Source organism: Rhinolophus hipposideros, assembly GCF_964194185.1.
Source record: "Rhinolophus hipposideros genome assembly, chromosome: 15".
NCBI lineage: Eukaryota > Metazoa > Chordata > Mammalia > Chiroptera > Rhinolophidae > Rhinolophus > Rhinolophus hipposideros.
This window is the reverse complement of record NC_138061.1, coordinates 61051848-61072691: the sequence shown is the minus strand read 5'-3', so window position 1 is coordinate 61072691 and position 20844 is coordinate 61051848. Positions and strand designations below refer to the sequence as shown.

General features: G+C 38.1%; 1 protein-coding gene across 1 annotated transcript in view; it reads left to right on the top strand.

The window, feature by feature from the left end:
* Positions 1–20844, top strand: part of GRID1 (glutamate ionotropic receptor delta type subunit 1) — a 760849-nt gene that overhangs the window by 515444 nt on the left and 224561 nt on the right. The window lies entirely within an intron of this gene.

The following is a 20844-nucleotide window of genomic DNA, read 5'->3' as shown; positions in this document are numbered from 1 at the left end:
GTTTATGTCTTTCACTAAATTCAGTAATTGTCCACCATTATTTATCTGAATACTCTTTCAGCCCCACACCTTTTCTCTTCTCTTTCTGGTATATTCCAATGGAATGAATGTTAGGTCTTTTGTAATTGTCCCACAAGTTCCCTATTCATTTCATTCTCAATTTTCTCTCTGCTTTTTACACTGGGTAACTTATACTGTCCTACTCTCTAGTTTACTGATTTTATCTTCTGTCATTTATACTCTATGATTGAATCCATTCAGTGAGTTTTTAACTTTTGTTACTGTATTTTTTCAGTTCCATAATTTCCATTTAGTTCCATTTTGTATTTTCTCTTTCTTTGCTGAAACTTTCTATTTTTTCCATTTGTTTCAAGAGAATTTGTAATTGTTTGTGAAGCATTTTTATGATGACATTTAAAATCCTCATCAGATAATTCCAACATCTAATTCATCTTGGTTTTACATCAGTTGATCGTCTTTTCTCATCCAAGTTATAATCTTCCTGGTTCTTGATATGATGGGTAATTTTTGCTTACACACTGAACATTGCGGTGATTATCTTAGGAGACTGTATATTCTATTTAAATCTTTTATTTTAGTAGGATATTACCTGGTGCTATTGGGGCTCTTGCTCCCTCTCCCTGCTTCCTGAGGAGGGTGAAGGGGTTTCTCCAGGATGGGCCAGCTGGTACCTCTGGTTCAAGTAAGGGAATCTCTGGCCTGTGAAAGGTGAGAAGCTCTTCCCAGGCTGGGCACTTGTGGCTAGAGCACATCCCTGGCTGAGCCCTGCTTGTGGCAGGTTCCACCTTGCTAATGCCACCTAGTGGCTGTCAGTGGAAGAGGGGATTCTTAGGCCTGTGGGGACAAAGAGGCTTCATGGACTGGGCACTTACTGTAGTGGAATCTCCCTTGTTGGCCCTGCCCAGCTGCTCAAGTGTCTCTTGATGGGTCATGAAAGGCTCAGGCTGACGGAGAAGGAGAGTATTTCCTAGGCTGGGCCATTTGCTGTCAGAGAGACTCCTGAGGATCTCCTTTGCTGGTACTCCTGGGCTGGGTTGGCAAGGGAAAAATGAGCCTATCCCGGCCACCTTTTGTTGCTAGCTTGGGAGTTCCCAATTCTAGGCCTGAGTTGTTTTTTTTTCTGTTGGTTGGCAACCATAAGACACTGCCACTACCTTTTCCTTCCAGTCTTGGGTTCCCTAATCTGTTTGCCCGTCCCTTCATATCTTTCAGAGTTTTCCTTTGGTCGTCTCTTGTGTTATTTTTGAGGGGTTATACTCCTATTTAACAGGGTGGAGCAGAGGGAAATGAGTCTGTACCTTCTTGTTTCAAAAATCACTTTAACTAATTTTTGAAAGTTAAGCTATTTTTTATTGCTCAAATAAACCCTGCTTGGTCATAATTTCATATCCTCGTATATCACCACATTTAATTTGCTAATATTTTGGTAATTATTTATGTGCATAGTAATTTTCCTATGTAATAATGTCCCTGTTAGATTTTATTATCAAGATTATTGAGGGCTAGGACTCATAAGATGAGATATAAATTGTTTTCTTCATTTCTATGTCTGGAAGAGTTTGAGTGAAGTTGGTATAACTTCATTTCTATGTCTGGAAGAGTTTGAGTGATGTTGGTATAACTTCATCCTTAAATAATTGAAAGAATTCCCTAGTGAAGCAAACTCATATTGATTACACATACACATCCAAACACACGCATACACCTTAGTATGTGTATTTAGGTATTATATTATTTCTTGAGTCAGTTTTTGAAAGAATTCCCTAGTGAAGCAAACTCATGTTGATTACACATACACATCCAAACACACGCATACACCTTAGTATGTGTATTTAGGTATTATATTATTTCTTGAGTCAGTTTTTTTTTAGTTGTAATTTTTAAGGAATCTGTCCATTAAATTCTCAAATATTATGACACAAAATATATTGTCCGTTTTATTTTTTATTTTTGTTTTTTGTATTTTGTCTTTTTATTCTTTGCAAAAAGCAAGTCTTAGCTTATTACTTTTTACATTTAAAAAGTTTTTATTGATATGTATTCTTATTTGATTTTCTAATTTCTTTCACTATGATTTGTTTTTCTTTTTAATGGTGTTTTTTGTTATGTATGGCTAGATAATTTGTATTTTGTTTTTCTTCTTTTCATTTGAATCCATGAATGTCCTTCTCGGTACTGTTTTAGTTATACCCCACACATTTTGACATGTTTTACTTTCAATATTATCTAGCTCAAAGTTTATTTAATTTCACTTTCGCATTCCTTTTGATTCATGGTTTTATTTAGAAGCACGTGGCTTATTTTCCAAGAAGAGGAGATCTAGTCATCTTTTTATTAATGGTTTCTAATCTATTTCCAGCATGATCAGAGAACCTGGGAATGATTTTTGCTCTTTAAAAGTTTGGGTCTTACTTTATGACCACCATGTGGTTAGCTTGAGTAAATATTCCATAAGCCCTTGAAAAGACTGTGTCTTTTGTCTGATTGTCTCCTATGTGACAGTGGATTTGTTGATTTCTCTTTTTATTTAATCTAGTTTTGAATGATAGGTCTTGAAGCTATGTCGTTGGGGATATCAGATTTAGAATTTTGGTTTATTCATTGTGGACTGATCTTTTATCATTATAAAATGTCTTTTGTTATGTCTACTAATGCGTCTTGCCTTAAAATCTATTTGTCTGATAATGTAGCTGGCAAATTTGATATATTATGGATAATGTTTATTGGTCTTTCATTTCCATTATTTTATTTTTAAACATTTTTCTCATATTTGGATGTATGTTTCATTTAAGCAACATATGTAGCTGTTTATTTTTAAATTTACTCTGACAGTTCTAGACTTTTGATTGGGGGTATTGTGTCTATTCACATTTAAAATATTGATTAATTTATTTGGGCTTTTGGTCATCATTTTCCCTGTTTTTTTTTTTTTTATTTGATCCATATGTTTCATATTTCTTTTCTCTTCTTTCTTGCCATTATGTAAATTATTTTAAAAATATATTCTTTCTCATCACTACATATATTTTTAACCTAAGTTGTTATTATTTGGTTTTTATGATCAATATTCTTTGTATTACACACATACAAGTATTCCCTCCTCCTCTATTTTCTGGAAGAGATTGTATAAAGTAGGTATTATTACTTCCTGAAACATTTGGTAGATTTCATCAGTGAAAACATTTGTACCTGAAGTTTTCTTTTTTGAAAGATTTTTAGCTACAAATTAAATGTCTTTAATAGATATTGAGGATGTCCTGGTTGTCTATTTTTTCATGAGTGGATTATGATAGTTTGTGTCTTTAAAGGAATTTATTGTTTTCATCTAAATTTTTAAATTTATGAGTACATAATTATTTATAGTATTTTGTTATTATTTTAAAGTCTGGGGCAATGTCCCAATTTCATTTTATTTTTTTGAAGATTTTTATTAAGAATATAATTAGCATACAATATTATATTAATTTCATGTGTACACCATAGTTACTCAACATTTATATACCTAAAGAAGTGATCACCGTAAGTCCAGCAACCATCTGACATTATACCAGCTATCACAATATTATTGACTATATTCCCTATGCTTTATATTACATCCCCAAGAATTATTTGTTTTATACCTGGATTTTGGACCACTTATTTCCTTTCACCTTCCCCCTTTTAATTTTTCAGTTACAGTTGACATTCAATATTATTTTATATTAATTTTGGGTATACAGTATAGTAGTTAGACATTTATATAACTTACAAAGTGATTCCCCCCTGCCTAGTACCCACATGGCACTATACATAGTTATTACCATATTATTGAGTATATTCCTTATGCTTCACTTTATATTCCCATGATTATTTTGTAACTACTAATTTGTATTTCTCAATCCCTTCACCTTTTTCACTGTGTCCTGCACCCTCTCCCATCTACCACCCTGATAAATCTAGCATCCACCTGACACCATACATAGTTATTACAATATTATTGACTGTAATCCTTATGCTACACCTGACACCATACATAGTTATTACAATATTATTGACTGTAATCCTTATGCTACACCCTACATCCCCATGACTACTTTGTAACAACCAATTTGTACTTAATCCCTTCCCCTGTTTCACCCAGTCCCTCAATCCCCCTCTCATCTGGCAATCATGAAAATGTTCTCTGTATCTATGAGTCTCATTCTGTTTTGTTTGTTTATTTTGTGCTTTAGATTCCACATATAAGCGAAATCACATTGCATCTGTCTTTCACTGTCTGACATACGCTATTCAGCATAATACCCTCCAGGTCCATCCATGCTGCCACAGATGGAAAGAACCCATTCCCTTCCCTAACTGAGCAATATTCCATTGTATATATGTACCACCTCCTCTTTATCCATTCTTCTATTGACAGACACCCAAGCTGCCTCCACATCTCGGCCATCGTAAACAATGCTGCAATGAATATATGGATGCACATGACCCCTTGAAATAGCATTTTGGGTTTCTTTGGATAAATACCAGCAAGTGGGATTAGTGGGTCCTTCTTTGTCTCTTGTTATAGTCTTTGTTTTAAAGTCTATTTTTGTCTGGTATAAATTTTGATATCCCTGCTTTTTTTTTTTGCTTTTTCATGAAATAACTTTTTTCACTCCCTTACTTTCAGTCTGTGTGTCTTTTAATCTGAAGTGAGTCTCTTGTAGGCAGCATATATAAGGGTTTTATTTTCTTATTCATTCAGCCAAAATGTGTGTTTAATTGGAACATTTAATCCACTTACATTGAAAGCAGTTGTTAGTATATGTAATTATTGCCGTTTTATTGTTCATATACATTTTTTTCATGTTAAAGAAGTCCCTCTAAAATTCCTTGTAATACTGATTTGGTGCTGATGAACTACTTTAGCTTTTCATGTCTGGGAAGCTCTTTATCTGTCCTTTGATTCTAAATGATAGCTTTGCTGGGTAGAGTAATCTTTGTTGTAGGTCCTTGCTTTCCATCACTTTGAATATTTTGTGCCAATCCCTTCAGGCCTGCAAAGTTTCTGTTGGGAAATCAGCTGACAGTCTTATGGGAGCTCCCTTGTAGGTAACTAACTGCTTCTCTCTTGCTGCTTTTAGGATTCTCACTTTGCCTTTAACCTTTCCCATTTTAATTATGATGTGTCTGGGTGTGGGCCTGTTTGGGTTTATCTTGTTTGGGACTCTCTGTGCTTCCTGGGCTTGTATGTCTATTTCCTTTGCCAGGTTAGGGAAGTTTTCAGTCATTATTTCTTCAAATAAGTTCTCAACCCCTAGTTTTCTCTCTTCTCCTTCTGGTACACCTATGGTGAGAATGTTATTACGCTTAATGTTGTCCCAGAGGTCTCTTAAACTATCCTCACTTTTTATTTTTGGATTCTTTTTTCTTTTTCTGTTCAATTTGTGGTTTTCTGCTACCTTATTTTCCAAATCTCTGATCCAGTTCTCTAGTCTGCTGTTAATTCCTTTCAGTGCATTCTTCATTTCAGTTATTGTATCTTTACTTCTTTTAAAAAAAACAAAAAAAAAAACTTAAGTTTATCGGGCTGGCAATGGTGAGTGAAATTATACAGGTTTCAAGTGTAAAATTCTAATACATCATCTATGTATCACGTTGTGTGCTCACCACCCAGAGTTAGTTCTCCTTCCATCACCATATATTTGACTCACTTACCCTCTTCTACCATGCCCCTCCCTCATTACCCTCTGGTAACCAATAAACTATTGTCTGTGTCTATGAGTTTTTGTTTCTTTATTTGTTTGCCTTGTTCCTTTGTTGCTTTCAGCTTTATATCTCACATATGAGTGAAATAATATGGTTCTTGACTTTTTCTGTCTGACTTACTTTGCTGAGCAAAATAAGTACTCTTCACTTCTGACTGGTCCTTTTTTATGGATTTTATGTCCTTTATTATGCTTGCTATCTCTTTGTTGAAGTTCTCACTAAGTTCTTTGAGCATTCTTATAACCATTGTTTTGAACTGTGTCTCTGGGAGGTTGTTGCCTCCATTTTGTTTAGTTCCTTTTTCTGGAGTTTTCTCTTGTTCTTTTATTTGGGGCATATCTCTTTATTCCTCATTTTGGCTGCCTCTCTGTGTTTGTTTCTATGCATTAGGTTGGGCTGCCATGTCTCCCAGTTTTGCCAGGTGGCCTTACGTAGTAGGGGTACTGTGGGCACAGTCTCCCTCGTCACCTGAGCTGGCACAATCTCCCTCGTCACCTGAGCTGGGTGCTCGAGGAGTATTCCTTGTGTGGTTTGCATATGTCCTCCCATCATAGTTGAGCCTGAGTATTGTTGACATGTCAGTGTGTAATACTGATCCTCAGGCTGACTGGCTGTGGAGTTTGACCATGTCCACAGCTTATGGACTGCTGTGTGTGGGGCTTACCCCACAAAACATGATTCATCCTAGTGGGCTCTGGTGCCCTTTGTGTGTGCCACTTGTGGGGCTAATTGGATGATGCTCTGCTGTGGTCTGAAGGCCAACTTCAAGTATGTTGGTTCTGGGGCCTCTTCCAAGGGGAGGCAGTACAGGTGCAGGTCAGCTACTGCCTGTGACTGACCAGGAAATACCTGATAGGAGCTACAAAGCTATCCATGGTTTATTGCTGCCTGTGTTGGACTTGGACATGTGTGGGAGAGGCCATGCTGTAATTTGAGGACAGCTACTACTAGTACTGGATGTGGGGTAGCTCAGCAAAAAGCCAGGACACTCTGAGGCCTGCTGCCACTTGCTGGCCCCCGTACGGTTCAGCCACTGATAAAGCCTTCTGTGGTTTGCAAGTTGGGTGAGACTGGGTTCCAGTGAGTCAGCAGGGTGGAGCAGCAGAGCTCACCAGGCTAATTAGATTCACATTTGGCCTGTGGGGGCAGTCTCAATACAGGTAAGATGTTGCCAGCCTGCCGGCTGCATGGGAGAAGGGCCCCACACAGGGAAAATGGGGAATGTTTCTCCAGTCCTTGCCCCAAAGTTACACAACTCAGTCTCGCCCATATGTCTCTGACGACCCCAGAGTTACTGTCTCTTCACTGGAGCCCAGGGTGAGTGCCTGGGTGTGCCCTTTAAATGGATATCTGGGTTTCCTACAGCCTTCCATCTCACTTGGACAAATGGAATTCCCACTGTTTTTTCACACCAAGAAGTTTTGGGGGCTTCTCTTCCTGGTACCAGTATTCTGGGCTTGGGAGACTCATATGGGAGGCTGGGGTCCCTCACTTCTTTGTGGGGAATCTCTGTGGCCTAGATATCTCCTGATTTTCAACCACCACAAGTGGATGTGGGGCCAGCTTTTTTCTTCTCTTTGCCCCTCCTACCAGTCTTGAGGTGCCTTCTTCTTTATATCCTTAGTTATAAAACTTCTGTGCAGCTAGCCTTCAGATGGTTTTCTAGGTTGATTGTTCTATAATTTAGTTGTAATTTTGATGTATTCATGGGATGAGGCAAACACAGCATTTATCTGCTCTGCCATCTTGGAACTCTTCTCCTAATTTCATTTTAGATTTTGGTAATTTGTTTCAATATTTCTTGATCAGTCTGGCAAGAGATTTGTCAGTCTTATTGATTTCTTCAAAAGTCAGCTTTTGGTTTCATTGATTTTCTTTATTACTTTTGTGTTTTCAAATTCAATGATTACTTCTCTTATCTTTATTTTTTCCTCCTTTTGTTTTTTTTGGGGGGATTTAATTTGCTTCTCCCTCCCCCCCGCTAAGATGGAAACTTAGGTTACTTGGTTTATATGTTTATTCTTTCTCTAATATAAACATTTAATTTGTATACACGATATTTGCTACATTCCATGAAACTTGATAAATTGTGACATTATCCATCCATTTATTTTTAATCTGTCTGGCATTGATGTTTGAATTGTGACTTCTGTAGTCTGCTAATAGTAGGACATTGCTTTTTGTACACTTTGTCAATATCTGCCATTTAATCGAAGTGTTCAGAGCTTACCATCTTAGCTAATTATTGATAGAGTTGGATATATGTCTACAGTTTTATTATTTGTTTTCTTTTTATCTTGGTACTGGGTGTTCCCTTTCTTGTTTTCTTTTGGACTATTTGAATATTTTAAATGTACAATCATTGTTTATTTGATTTTTGGTTTTATCTTTTTATATTAATATTTATGGGACTTATTTACAGATATATTACTCTATATCTTTCAGTATATTTATATCTATATCTATCTATACTTTCAGTCTTTAGGTGTAATATTGTACTACATTACATAAAATGTAGAAACCTTGTAACATATAGGTTCCTATAATTCTCCCCCTTTATCCTTAAGTTATTTTGTATCATAGGTGTCATATATATCTACATGCATTGGAAACCTTACAACACAATATAATGATTTTTTAAAAATTGCAATAGTCATACACATTTAAAAGTACTTCAGATAGGGAAAAAAGTCTTTAGATATTTTTCACTTATTTTATTCTCCTTTCATTCCTGAAGATCCAACTTTCTCTTTGATATTATTGTCCCTTAGCCTGAAGAAATTCATTTAGCATTTTTATAGTGCAGGTCGGCTGGCAAAAAATTTTTAGTTTTTCTTCTTTAGATTTCTTAGATTTTTTTTTGTATTAATTTTTCTTAGATTTTTTTTGTATTAATTTGTGAAGGATATTTTAATCAGATATAAATTCTGAGTTGACAGTTCTTTTCTTCTCACATCTGTATTCACTGGTGAGAAATCAATGGTCATTCCAATCCTGGTTCTCTGTATGTAATGTGTTTTTTCCTCTACTTGTTTTCAAGGATATTTTTCTTCGGTTTTCAGAAATTCAATTAAGATGTATCTAAGTATTTTCTTTTTTCTCTTTTCATTTTTTTTCTTTTCTTTTCTTTAATTAAAGTTTATTGGGGAGACAATTGTTAGTGAAGTTACATAGATTTCAGGTGTATAATTCTGTATTACATCATCTATAAATCCCATTGTGTGTTCACCACCCAGAATCAGTTCTCCTTCCATCAGCATATATTTGATCCCCCTTACCATCATCTACCATCCCTCTCCCTACTTACCTTCTGGTAACCACTAAACTATTGTCTGTGTCTATGAATTTTTGTTTCACATTTGTTTATCTTGTTCTTTTGTCGTTTTTGGTTCATATACCACGTATCAGTGAGATCATATGGTTCTCTGCTTTTTCTGTCTGACTTATTTTGTTTAGCATTATAATCTCAAGATCCATCCATGTTGTCACAAGTGGTCGTATTTCATGTTTTCTTACTTCTGAATAGTATTGCATTGTGTATATGTACCACAACTTCTTTATCCATTCATCTATCGAAGGACATTTTGGTTGTTTCCATGTCTTGGCCACCTTAAACAAAGCTGCAATGAACATTGGAACACAGGTGTCTTTAGGTATAAATGTTTTCAGATTTTTTTGGGTAGATACCCATGAGAGGGATTGCTGGGTCATATGCTAATTGTATTTGTAATTTTTCGAGGAACCTCCACACTGCCTTCCATAACGGCTGCACCAGTCTGCATTCCCACCAACAGTGTATGAGGGTTCCTTTTTTCTCCACAGCCTCTCCAGCACTTGTTACTATTTGTTTTGTTGATGATAGCCATTCTGACTGGGGTGAGGTGATATCTCATTGTGGTTTTCATTTGCATTTCTCTGATGATTAGTGATGTTGAGCATTTTTTCATATGTCTGTTTGCCATTTGTATGTCCTCTTTGGAGAAATGTCTCTTCAGGTCGTCTGCCCATTTTTCAATTTGGTTGTTTGTTCTTTTTGTTGTTGAGCTTCATGAGTTCCTTGTATATTTTGGATATTAGCCCCTTATTGGAGGCACTGTTTGCAAAAATCTACTCTCATTCAGTTGGTTGCCTCTTTATTTTGTTCATGGTTTCTTTTGCTGTGCAGAAGCTTTTAAGTTTTATATAGTCCCGTTCATTTATTTTAGTTTTTACTTCCCTTGCCTTTGGAGTCAAATTCATAAAATGCTCTTTGAACCCAAGGTCCATAAGTTTAGTACCTATGTTTTCTTCTATGCAGTTTATTGTGTCAGGTCTTATGCTTAAGTCTTTGATTCATTTTGAATTAATTTTGGAACATGGTGACAGACAGCAGTCCAGTTTCATTCTTTTACACGTTGCTTTCCAATTCTGCCAGCACAATTTTTTGAAGAATCTGTCTTTTCTCCATTGTATGTTTCCTGCTTCTTTGTCAAAAACTATATGTCCATATGTATGTGGTTTCATTTCCAAGTTTTGAATTCTATTCCATTGGTCTATGTGTCTGTTTTTCTGCCAATACCCTGCTGTTTGATTATTGTAACCCTGTAGTACAAGCTAAAGTCAGGGAGTCTGATTCCTCCAGCATTGTTCTTTTTTCTTTAAATTGCTTTGGCTATTCAGGGTCTTTTGTGGTTCCAAACAAATCTGGTGATTTTTTGTTCTATTTCTTTTAAAAAAATTGTTCTTGGGATTTTGATGGGGGATTGCATTAAATCTGTATGGGTAATATGGCCATTTTAACTATGTTGATTCTTCCAATCCATGAACATGGAATGTCTTTCCATTTCTTTGTGTCTTCTTCAATTTCTTTTAAAAATGTCTTACAGTTTTAAGCATATAGGTCTTTCACATCCTTGGTTAAGTTTATTCCTAGGTATTTTATTCTTTTTGCTGCAATTGCAAAAGAAATTGTTTTTTGTATTTCTATTTCTGAGATTTCATTGTTAGTATATAGGAATGCAATGGACTTTTGTACGCTGATTTTTGTAGCCAGCAACTTTACTGTATTTGTTGATTGTTTCTAATAGCTTTTTATGGAGTCTTTAAGGTTTTCTATATATAGCATCATGTCATCTGTAAAGAGTGACAGTTTAACTTCTTCATTTCCAATTTGGATGCCTTTTATTTCTTTCTCTTGCCTGATTGCACTGGCAAGGACTTCCAAAACTATGTTGAAAAGCAGAGGTGATAGGGGCAGCCCTGTCATGTTCCTGAACGTAGAACAAATGGCTTCAGGTTTTCACTGTTCATTATGACATTAGCTGAGGGTTTGTCATATATGGCCTTTATTATGTTAAGGCATTTTTCTTCTGTACTGATTTTATTAAGGTTTTAAATCATAAATGGATGTTGTATCTTGTCAAATGCTTTTTCTTCATCAATTGATATAATCATATGATTTTTGTCCTTTATTTAGTTTATGTGATGTATCACATTGATGGATTTGCAGATGTTGAACTATCCTTGTGCCCTGTGGATGAACACCACTTAGTCGTGGTGAATAATCTTTTTAATGCGTTGTTGTATTCAATTTGCTAGACTTTTGTTTAGGATTTTAGCATCTGTATTCATCAGAGATATTGATCTGTAGTTTTCTTTTTTTGTGTTGTCCTTGCCAGGTTTTGGTATCAGGGTAATGTTGGCCTCATGAAGTGAGTTAGGGAGTACTGTCTCTACTTGAATTTTTTGGAAGAGTTTGAGCAGAGTTGGTATTAGATCCTCTTTGAAGGTTGGTAGAATTCACTAGTGAAGCCTTCTGGTCTCGCACTTTTGCTTTTGGGAAGATTTTTTTTTTTTTTTTTTTTTTTTTATTAATTATTTTATTTATTAGTTTCAGGTGTACAAAACAAGGTAATACTTAGACGTTCATCATTTATATCCCTCATACTGTGAACCCCCCTCCCCCCATCCACTATCCCTCCGACCTCACACTGAACCATCACATTATATATATAAAATTATAGTTGGCATTCATTAATGTTTAGCTTCTGATGTACAATGCCATGATCAGGTATCCACAGTATCCCTGAGGTGGTCTCCCAAATAGGACGCATGTCCATCGGATACCCAACAAAATCTTTACAACATTATAGAATACCTTCCCCAAATTAATTTTCAAAAGAAAAACCCTGAGGCCATCTTGTGGTTACCAGCTGCTTCCAAATCCCTTTACCTTTCCCCTTATCCCCAACCCCCTCCCACACACCCATCTAACCACTCTCGGTTTTTTCTCTGCGTCCCCAAAACTGACTCTGATTAGTTCATTCACATAGTCTTTTCTTTAGATTCCATATATAAGTGAGATCATATGGTACTTGTCTTTCTCTTTCTGACTTATTTCACTTAACATAATGTTCTCTAGATCCATCCATGTTGCTGCAAATGATAAGATTTCTTTCTTCTTTATGGCTGCGTAATACTCCATTGTATAAATGTACCACAGCTTCTTAATCCAGTCATCTACCGATGGGCATTTTGGTTGTTTCCATATCTTGGCTATTGTGTAAAGTGCTGCAATAAACATAGGAGTGCATACAGATTTTTGAATTGGAGTTTTGGATTTCTCCGGGTAGATGCCTAGGAGTGGAATTACTGGATCATAGGGTAGTTCCATTTTCAGATTCCTGAGATACCTCCATACTGTTTTCCATAGTGGCTGCACTAATCTGCAGTCCCACCAACAGTGCACTAGCGTTCCCTTTTCTCCACATCCGCGCCAGCATTTGTTGTTTGTTGATTTATTGATAATAGCCATTTTGACTGGAGTGAGGTGGTATCTCATTGTGGTTTTTATTTGCATTTCTCTGATGGTTAGTGAGGTTGAGCATTTCTTCATATGTCTTCTTGCCTTCTGTATGTCCTTCTTAGAGAAATGTCTCCCCAAGTCCTCTGCCCATTTTTTAATTGGGTTGTTTGTTTTTTTGGAGTTGAGTTGAGTAAGTTTTTTATAGATTTGTGATATTAATCCCTTATCAGATATATCATTGGCAAATATCTTTTCCCATACAGTAGGATCCCTTTTTGTTTTATTGATGGTTTCCTTTGCTGTGAAAAAACTTTTTAGTTTGATGTAATCCCACATGTTTATTTTTTCTCTTACTTCGCTCGCGCGAGGGGATATATCAGTGAAAATCTTACTCCGGGTAATGTCCATGAAGTTTCTTCCTATATTTTCTTCTAGATATTTTATGGTTTCAGATCTTACATTTAAGTCTTTAAGCCATTTTGAATTTGTTTTTGTATATGGTGTAAGGAGGTGGTCCAGCTTCATTTTCTTGCATGTGTCCGTCCAGGTTTCCCAACACCACTTATTGAACAGACTATCTTTACCCCATCGTACATTCTTGCTTCCATTGTCGTAGATTAGATGGGCATATAGGCATGGATTTATGTCTGGACTCTCTATTCTGTTCCATTGATCTATGTATCTATTTTTATGCCAGTACCATGTTGTTTTGATTACTGTAGCCTTGTAGTATAGTTTGAAATCAGGTATCGTTATACCTCCCACTTTGTTCTTATTTCTCAAGATTGCTGAGGCTATCCGGGGTCTTTTATGGTCCCATATAAATTTTAGGATTATATGTTCTATTTCTGTGAAAAACGTCATTGGTAGTTTGATAGGAATTGCGTTGAATATGTATATTGCCTTAGGCAGTATGGACATTTTAATTATATTAATTCTTCCTATCCATGAACATGGAATGTGTTTCCATCTATTTATGTCTTCTTTCATTTCTTTCTTCAGTGTTGTATAATTTTCTGAGTACAGATCCTTTACATCTTTGGTTAGATTTATTCCCAGATATTTTATAGTCTTTGGAGCAATTGTAAATGGAATTGTTTTTTTAATTTCTCCTTCTGCTATTTTATCATTGGTATATACAAATGCAACTGATTTCCGAATATTAATTTTATATCCTGCTACTTTACTAAATTCATCTATCAGTTCTAATAGTTTCTTGGTGGAGTCTTTAGGGTTCTCTATATATAGTATCATATCATCTGCATATAATGATAATTTTACTTCCTCCTTACCAATTTGGATGCCTTTTATTTCTTTCTCTTGTCTGATTGCTGTGGCTAGAACTTCCAGCACTATGTTGAATAGAAGTGGAGAAAGTGGGCAACCTTGTCTTGTTCCTGATCTTAGGGGGAATGGTTTTAGCTTTTCCCCATTGAGTATGATGTTAGCTGTGGGTTTGTCATATATGGCCTTTATTATGTTAAGATATGATCCCTCTATTCCCACTTTCTTAAGGGTTTTTATCATAAAAGGTTGCTGTATTTTATCAAATGCTTTTTCTGCATCTATTGATATGATCATGTGATTTTTATTTTTCATTTTGTTAATGTGGTGTATCACATTAATTGATTTGCGGATGTTGAACCACCCCTGCATACCAGGGATGAATCCCACTTGATCATGGTGTATGATCTTTTTAATGTATTGCTGAATTCTGTTTGCTAATAATTTGTTGAGAATTTTTGCATCTATGTTCATTAGAGATATCGGCCTGTAGTTTTCTTTCTTTGTGGTGTCTTTGTCTGCTTTTGGGATCAGGGTGATAGTGGCTTCGTAAAAAGTGTTTGGGAGTCTTCCTTCCTTCTGGATTTTTTGGAAGAGCTTGAGGAGAATAGGTGATAATTCTTTTTTGAACGTTTTGAAAAATTCACCTGTAAAGCCATCTGGTCCAGGGCTTTTGTTTGTTGGGAGATTATTGATTACTGATTCAATTTCCCTGGTGGTAATCAGACTGTTCAGGCTTTCTGTTTCTTCTTGAGTTAGCTTTGGAAGGTTGTGTGCCTCTAGAAAATTGTCCATTTCTTCAAGGTTGTCAAATTTGTTGGCATATAGTTGCTCATAGTAATTTCTTACAATTTTTTGTATTTCTGTGGTGTCTGTTGTCACTTCTCCTCTTTCATTTCTGATTTTATTAATTTGGGTCCTCTCTCTCCTTTTTTTAATGAGTCTGGCTAAAGGTTTGTCAATTTTGTTTATCTTCTCTAAGAACCAACTCTTGGATTCATTGATCTTTTGTATTGTTTTTCTGGTTTCTATTTCATTTATTTCTGCTCTGATCCTTATTATCTCCTTCCTTGTGCTCCCTTTGGGTTTATTTTGCTGTTCTTTTTCCAGATCCCTTAAGTGTGAAGATAAACTGTCAATTAGTGATGTTTCTTGTTTCTTTAGGTAGGCCTGCAGTGCTATGAACTTCCCTCTTAGGACTGCTTTCGCAGCATCCCATAGATTTTGGGTCGTCGTGTTCTCATTCTCATTTGTCTCAAGATATCTTTTGATTTCTTCTTTGATCTGCTGCTTGACCCATTCATTATTTAGCAACATGTTATTCAGCCTCCATGAATTGGTGTATCTTCCTGGTTTTTTTCCCCTGTAGTTCATTTCTAATTTCATAGCACTGTGGTCAGAGAAGACAATTGGTATGATTTCAATTTTCTTAAATTTATCGAGGCTTGTCTTGTGTCCTAACATATGATCTATTTTAGAAAATGTTCCATGAGCACTTGAGAAGAACGTGTATTCTGCAGCATTGGGGTGAAATGCTCTGAAAATATCAATTAAGTCCAACTGCTCCAAAGTATCATTTAAGGCTGTTGTTTCCATATTGATTTTCTGTCTGGAGGACCTGTCCCTTGTTGTCAGAGGTGTGTTGAAGTCCCCTACTATGATAGTGTTGCTGTTGATCTCTGTCTTTATGTCCATCAGTACCTGTTTTATATATTTAGGTGCTCCTATGTTAGGTGCATAGATGTTTACTAGGGTTATGTCCTCTTGTCGGATTGATCCCTTTATTATTATATAGTGCCCATCTTTGTCTTTTAATATTTTTTTCATTTTAAAGTCTATTTTGTCAGATATAAGTATTGCAACTCCAGCTTTTTTTTTGCTTCCATTTGCATGAAATATGTTACTCCAACCCTTCACTTTCAGTCTGTGTGTGTCTTTTGATCTGAAATGAGTCTCTTGTATACAGCATATACAAGGGTCTTGTTTCCTTATCCACTCAGCCACCCTATGTCTCTTGATTGGAGCATTTAATCCATTTACATTTAAAGTGATTACTGATAGGTACATAGTTATTGCCATTTTTAGATTTGTAGTAAATTGTTTTCATCTTTCTTCTATTTACAGAAGTCCTTTTAGTATTTCTTGCAATGCTGGCTTGGTTGTCATAAATTCTTTCAGTTTGTTCTTTTCTGGGAAGCTCTTTATCTCTCCATCAACTTTAAATGATAGCCTTGCTGGATAAAGCAATCTAGGTTGTAGGCCTTTGTGTTCCATCACTTTGAGTATCTCCTGCCACTCCCTCCTTGCCTTCAATGTTTCTGTAGAAAAGTCATTTGATAGTCTTATGGGAGTTCCCTTGTATGTAACCTTCTGCCTTTCTCTTGCTGCTTTCAAGATTCTCTCTTTGTCTTTAAGCTTTGCCATTTTAACTATAATGTGTCTTGGTGTGGGCCTGTTTGGGTTTATCCTGGTTGGAACTCTCTGCACTTCCTGGGCTTGTATGTTGGTTTCCTTCATCAGGTTAGGGAAGTTTTCTGACATTATTACCTCAAATATGTTCTCAATCCCTTGCTTCTTCTCTTCGCCTTCTGGTATTCCTATGATGCGCATGTTGTTGCGCTTGATGTTATCCCAGAGGTCTCTTAACCCATCTTCATTGTTTTTTATTCTTTTTTCTTTCTGTTGTTCAGTTTGAGTGATCTCTGCTAACTTGTCTTCTAAGTCGCTGATTCGATCCTCTGCTTCATCTAACCTGCTGGTCATTCCTTCAAGTGAGTTCTTAATTTCGGTAATTGTGTTTTTTAGTTCTAGCTGGTTGTTCGTTAAGATTTCTACATCCTTTTTTAGCTCTAACTGGTTGTTCTTTATGATTTCTATATCCTTCTTTATGTCTTCTCTAAGCTCCTTAAACATTCTTATCACCAGTGTTCTGAACTCTGTCTCTGACATGTTGGTTACCTCTGCTTCATTTGGTTCCAGTTGTGGAGGTTTTTTCTGTTCTTTTATTTGGGACATGTTTCTTTGTCTCCCCATTCTGACTGACTCTCTGTGTTTGCTTTGATGTATTAGGAAGATCCCCTAGAGCTCTTAGTTCTTGCTGGGTTATCTTATGTAGTATGTGTCTTTTATATTTGACTTGGACTACTTCGTTCTTCTCTGCATGTGCTCCACAGGAGGCTCGTGTGTTTAGTATATCGTCCTGTTCAAGAAGAACTTTGATTGCTTTTTGCTTGTGAGTAGGTGGGCTTAACTCCCAGGCCGTCTAGTTGTGAAACTTGGCTCTGCTCACCACAGGGTGTTCTGCTGGGTGAGGGTTGGCCACTTAAATGAGGTTTGGCCTCTATGGGCTCTTGTGCCTTCAGAGAATTCCTTCTGGGTGTGTGACTTGTAGGTCAAACTCGGTAGTACTCTGGTTTGGTCCAGAGTTGGCTTCTGGAAAATGTTGAATCTTGTGCCTCTTAAGCTGGGCCCTGGTAGGGCAGTTTCAGCACAAATCAAGTTACCAAGTACAACAGCAACAACAACAAAGAAAACAAATCAAGTACATTCACAAATAAAATACAACCGACAATCCCCCCTCAACATAAGCAAAGATATCAAAGCAATAATGACAGAACAAAGCAAATCACTACAAGCAGAAAAAAAAAAAAAAAAAAAAAAAATGGAAGTACCAAGCAAAGCAAAACAGAAAGCAGAACCAGTCTTGGCTTAAGCCCACCAGGTAATCTCCAGGTTGTCCTCTGCTGTGCCAAAGAGTTCCCTGCCTATTGCGCAGGCAGCGCTGGTCACCTGGTGCCCAGAGTGAATTTGGGAGTGTAGATTTAAATGCGAGGGGCTGAGGGGTCTGGATGACAGTTTTCAGAGAGACCATGCAGTTTCTGTCCTTTCCTGCACAAATGCACGCTGAGAGTAGCTCCACCAGCCCTGTGGTCAGTATTCCTGAGTCTTAGGGCCCTCCTTCCATGGGTGACTTGTAGGTCAAACCCGGTAGTACTCTGGTTTGGTCCAGAGTTGGCTTCTGGATATGTTGAATCTTGTGCCTCTTAATCTGGGCCCTGGTAGGGCAGTTTCAGCACAAATAAAGTTACCAAGTACAACAACAACAACAACAACAACAAGGAAAACAAATCAAGTACATTCGCATGTAAAATACAACCGACAATCCCCACTCAACATAGGCAAAGATATCAAAGAAATAAAGACAGAACAAAGCAAATCACAACAAGCAAGGAAAAGAAAAAAAAAGAAGAGAAAGAAAGAAAAAAAAGAAAAAGAAAAGAAAGGAAAAAAGAGAAGAACAAAGCAAAACAACACAAAACAAAACAAAAACAAAAGCAAAAAAACAAAAAAGCAAAACAAAACAAGCAAACAAACAAACAAACAAAAAAAAAAATCACCAAGCAAAGCAAAACAGAAAGCAGCACCAGTCTTGGCTTAAGCCCACCAGGTAATCTCCGGGTTGTCCTCCGCTGTGCCAAAGAGTTCCCTGCCTAGTGCACAGGCAGCGCTAGTCACCTGGTGCCCAGAGTGAATTTGGGAGTGTAGATTTAAATGCGAGGGGCTGAGGGATCTGGATGACAGTTTTCAGAGAGACCATGCAGTTTCTGTTCTTTCCTGCACAAATGCACACTGAGAGTAGCTCCACCAGCCCTGTGCCCAGTACTCCTGAGTCTTAGGGCCCTCCTTCCGTGGGTGACTTGTAGGTCAAACCCGGTAGTACTCTGGTTTGGTCCAGAGTTGGCTTCTGGATATGTTGAATCTTGTGCCTCTTAAGCTGGGCCCTGGTAGGGCAGTTTCAGCACAAATAAAGTTAGCAAGTACAACAACAACAACAACAACAAAGAAAACAAATCAAGTACATTCACAAATAAAATACAACCGACAATCCCCACTCTACATAGGCAAAGATATCAAAGAAATAAAGACAGAACAAAGCAAATCACAACAAGCAGAAAAAAGAAAAAAAAAGAAGAGAAAGAAAGAAAAAAAAAATAAAATAAAATAAAAAAATAAAAAATAAAAAATAAAAAAAAAAAATAAATAAATAAATAAAAATAAAGACCACCAAGCAAAGCAAAACAGAAAGCAGCACCAGTCTTGGCTTAAGCCCACCAGGTGATCTCCAGGTTGTCCTCCGCTGTGCCAAAGAGTTCCCTGCCTAGTGCGCAGGCATCGCTAGTCACCTGGTGCCCAGAGTGAATTTGGGAGTGTAGATTTAAATGCGAGGGGCTGAGGGGTCTGGATGACAGTTTTCAGAGAGACCATGCAGTTTCTGTCCTTTCCTGCACAAATGCACGCTGAGAGTAGCTCCAACAGCCCTGTGCCCAGTACTCCTGAGTCTTAGGGCCCTCCTTCCAAGGATGAGTGGGAGGGGGCGGGCGGGAGATCTCTGAGCTGCTGAAAGCCGGGAGCTGCGACTGCCGCTTACTGCTGAACTCAGGGATTGCTTCCGCGGTTGCCCTTGCCCCGCCGCAGGCCAGCCAGAAAGGGTGGGGCCTGGGGATGGAGGGGTCTCCTCCCTCCCAGGCCAGCCACTCACACTCCTCCCGCAGGCCTGAAAAGGTGGTGGCTGGGGGTGTGGGAGTCTCCTCTCTCCTCGTCCAGCGAAAATCCCCTCCTCCCAGCCTCTTCCGATGGTCAGAGCCGGCTGCCAATCTTCCCAGCGCCTGAGCGCAGACGCCCCTCTGTAATCTGACACTGTTTCTCAGTTAGGGGTAGTTTGAGTCTCTGGAAGGGCGGGGGGAGGATTCGAAAAGCGCGGTGAGGGGCCCAGGTGTGGCGTCTCAGTTCTTTGTCTGCCCTAGGGCCCACGAGCTGCCCGCCCCGGCGGGAGCGATCAACTGTGGGACGCAGGGAAAGAGCTCACCTCCTGGACCCTACGCTCTCCGCCACACCCTGGGCTCCCGTGGGACTCTAGAGCCCCGGGTGCTGCCCTCCACTTTTTCTGTGAGCACGCTCCTCCACCCCGCTCGCCCACCTAGTGCACCTCAAAGCAAACCTTCCACGAGCCTCCGTCCGACCTGGGAGTCGCGCAGCAACGCTGCACGGCCTGTGCTCCGCTTCCAGGAGTCTGCGTTCCGTAGTCCCGGCGCCGCCGGCCTCGGCTCCGCGCGGGTGGGGGTGGGGGGGCGCGCTTCCACTTCGCTGTCCCGCCTCCTCCCCTGCTTGTAATCCGCGCACACCTTCAGGCAAATTCCTCCACGAGTCTCCCCGCTGTTCTGCGTGTTCTATATCTCCCTGTGTCTTTAGAGCTGCAGTTTACCGCCAGCCGCCGCCGCCGGCTTGATTCCACCGCGCGACCTCGCGTTTCCTCTCCGCTCCCTTCTTTCTTCCCCTGCTCGCCCAATTTGCGCAGCTTCAAGTAATCCTTACACGAGTCTCTTAGGAGTCTCTTAGCTGTTCTGCGTGATGAGCGAAGAGTTGTTTGATGGGTTATATGTCCCGTTTGTAATAAAATCCGGAGGAGAACTCAGAAAATGTGCCCCGCTGCCGCCATTCCTATGACGTCACTCCTCTTTTGGGAAGATTTTGGATGACTGATTCAATTTCGTTACTGGTGATCAGTCTGTTTAGATTTTCCAGTTCTTCATGGTTCAGCCTTGGAAGGCTATATGTTTCTAAGAAGTTGTCCATATCTTCTAGGTTATTGAATTTGGTGGCATATAGTCCTTCATAGTATTCTTGGATGATCCTTTGTATTTCTGTCGTGTCTGTGATAACTTCCCCTTTTTCATTTCTGATTTTGTTAATTAGTATCTTCTTTCTTTTTGTCTTAGTGAGTCTAGCCAAGGGTTTGTCGATTTTGTTAATCTTTTCAAAGAACCAGTTTTTTGTCACATTAATTTTTCTATTGTCTTTTCATTCTCTATTTCATTTAGTTTTGCTCTGATTTTGTTATTTTCTTTTTTCTGCTGAGCTTGGGTTTCACTTGTTCTTCTTTTTGTAGTTCTTTAAAGTGTAACATGAGGTTATTCATTTTGGATTTTTCTTGTTTCTTGAGATAGTCCTGTAATGATATAAATTTCCCT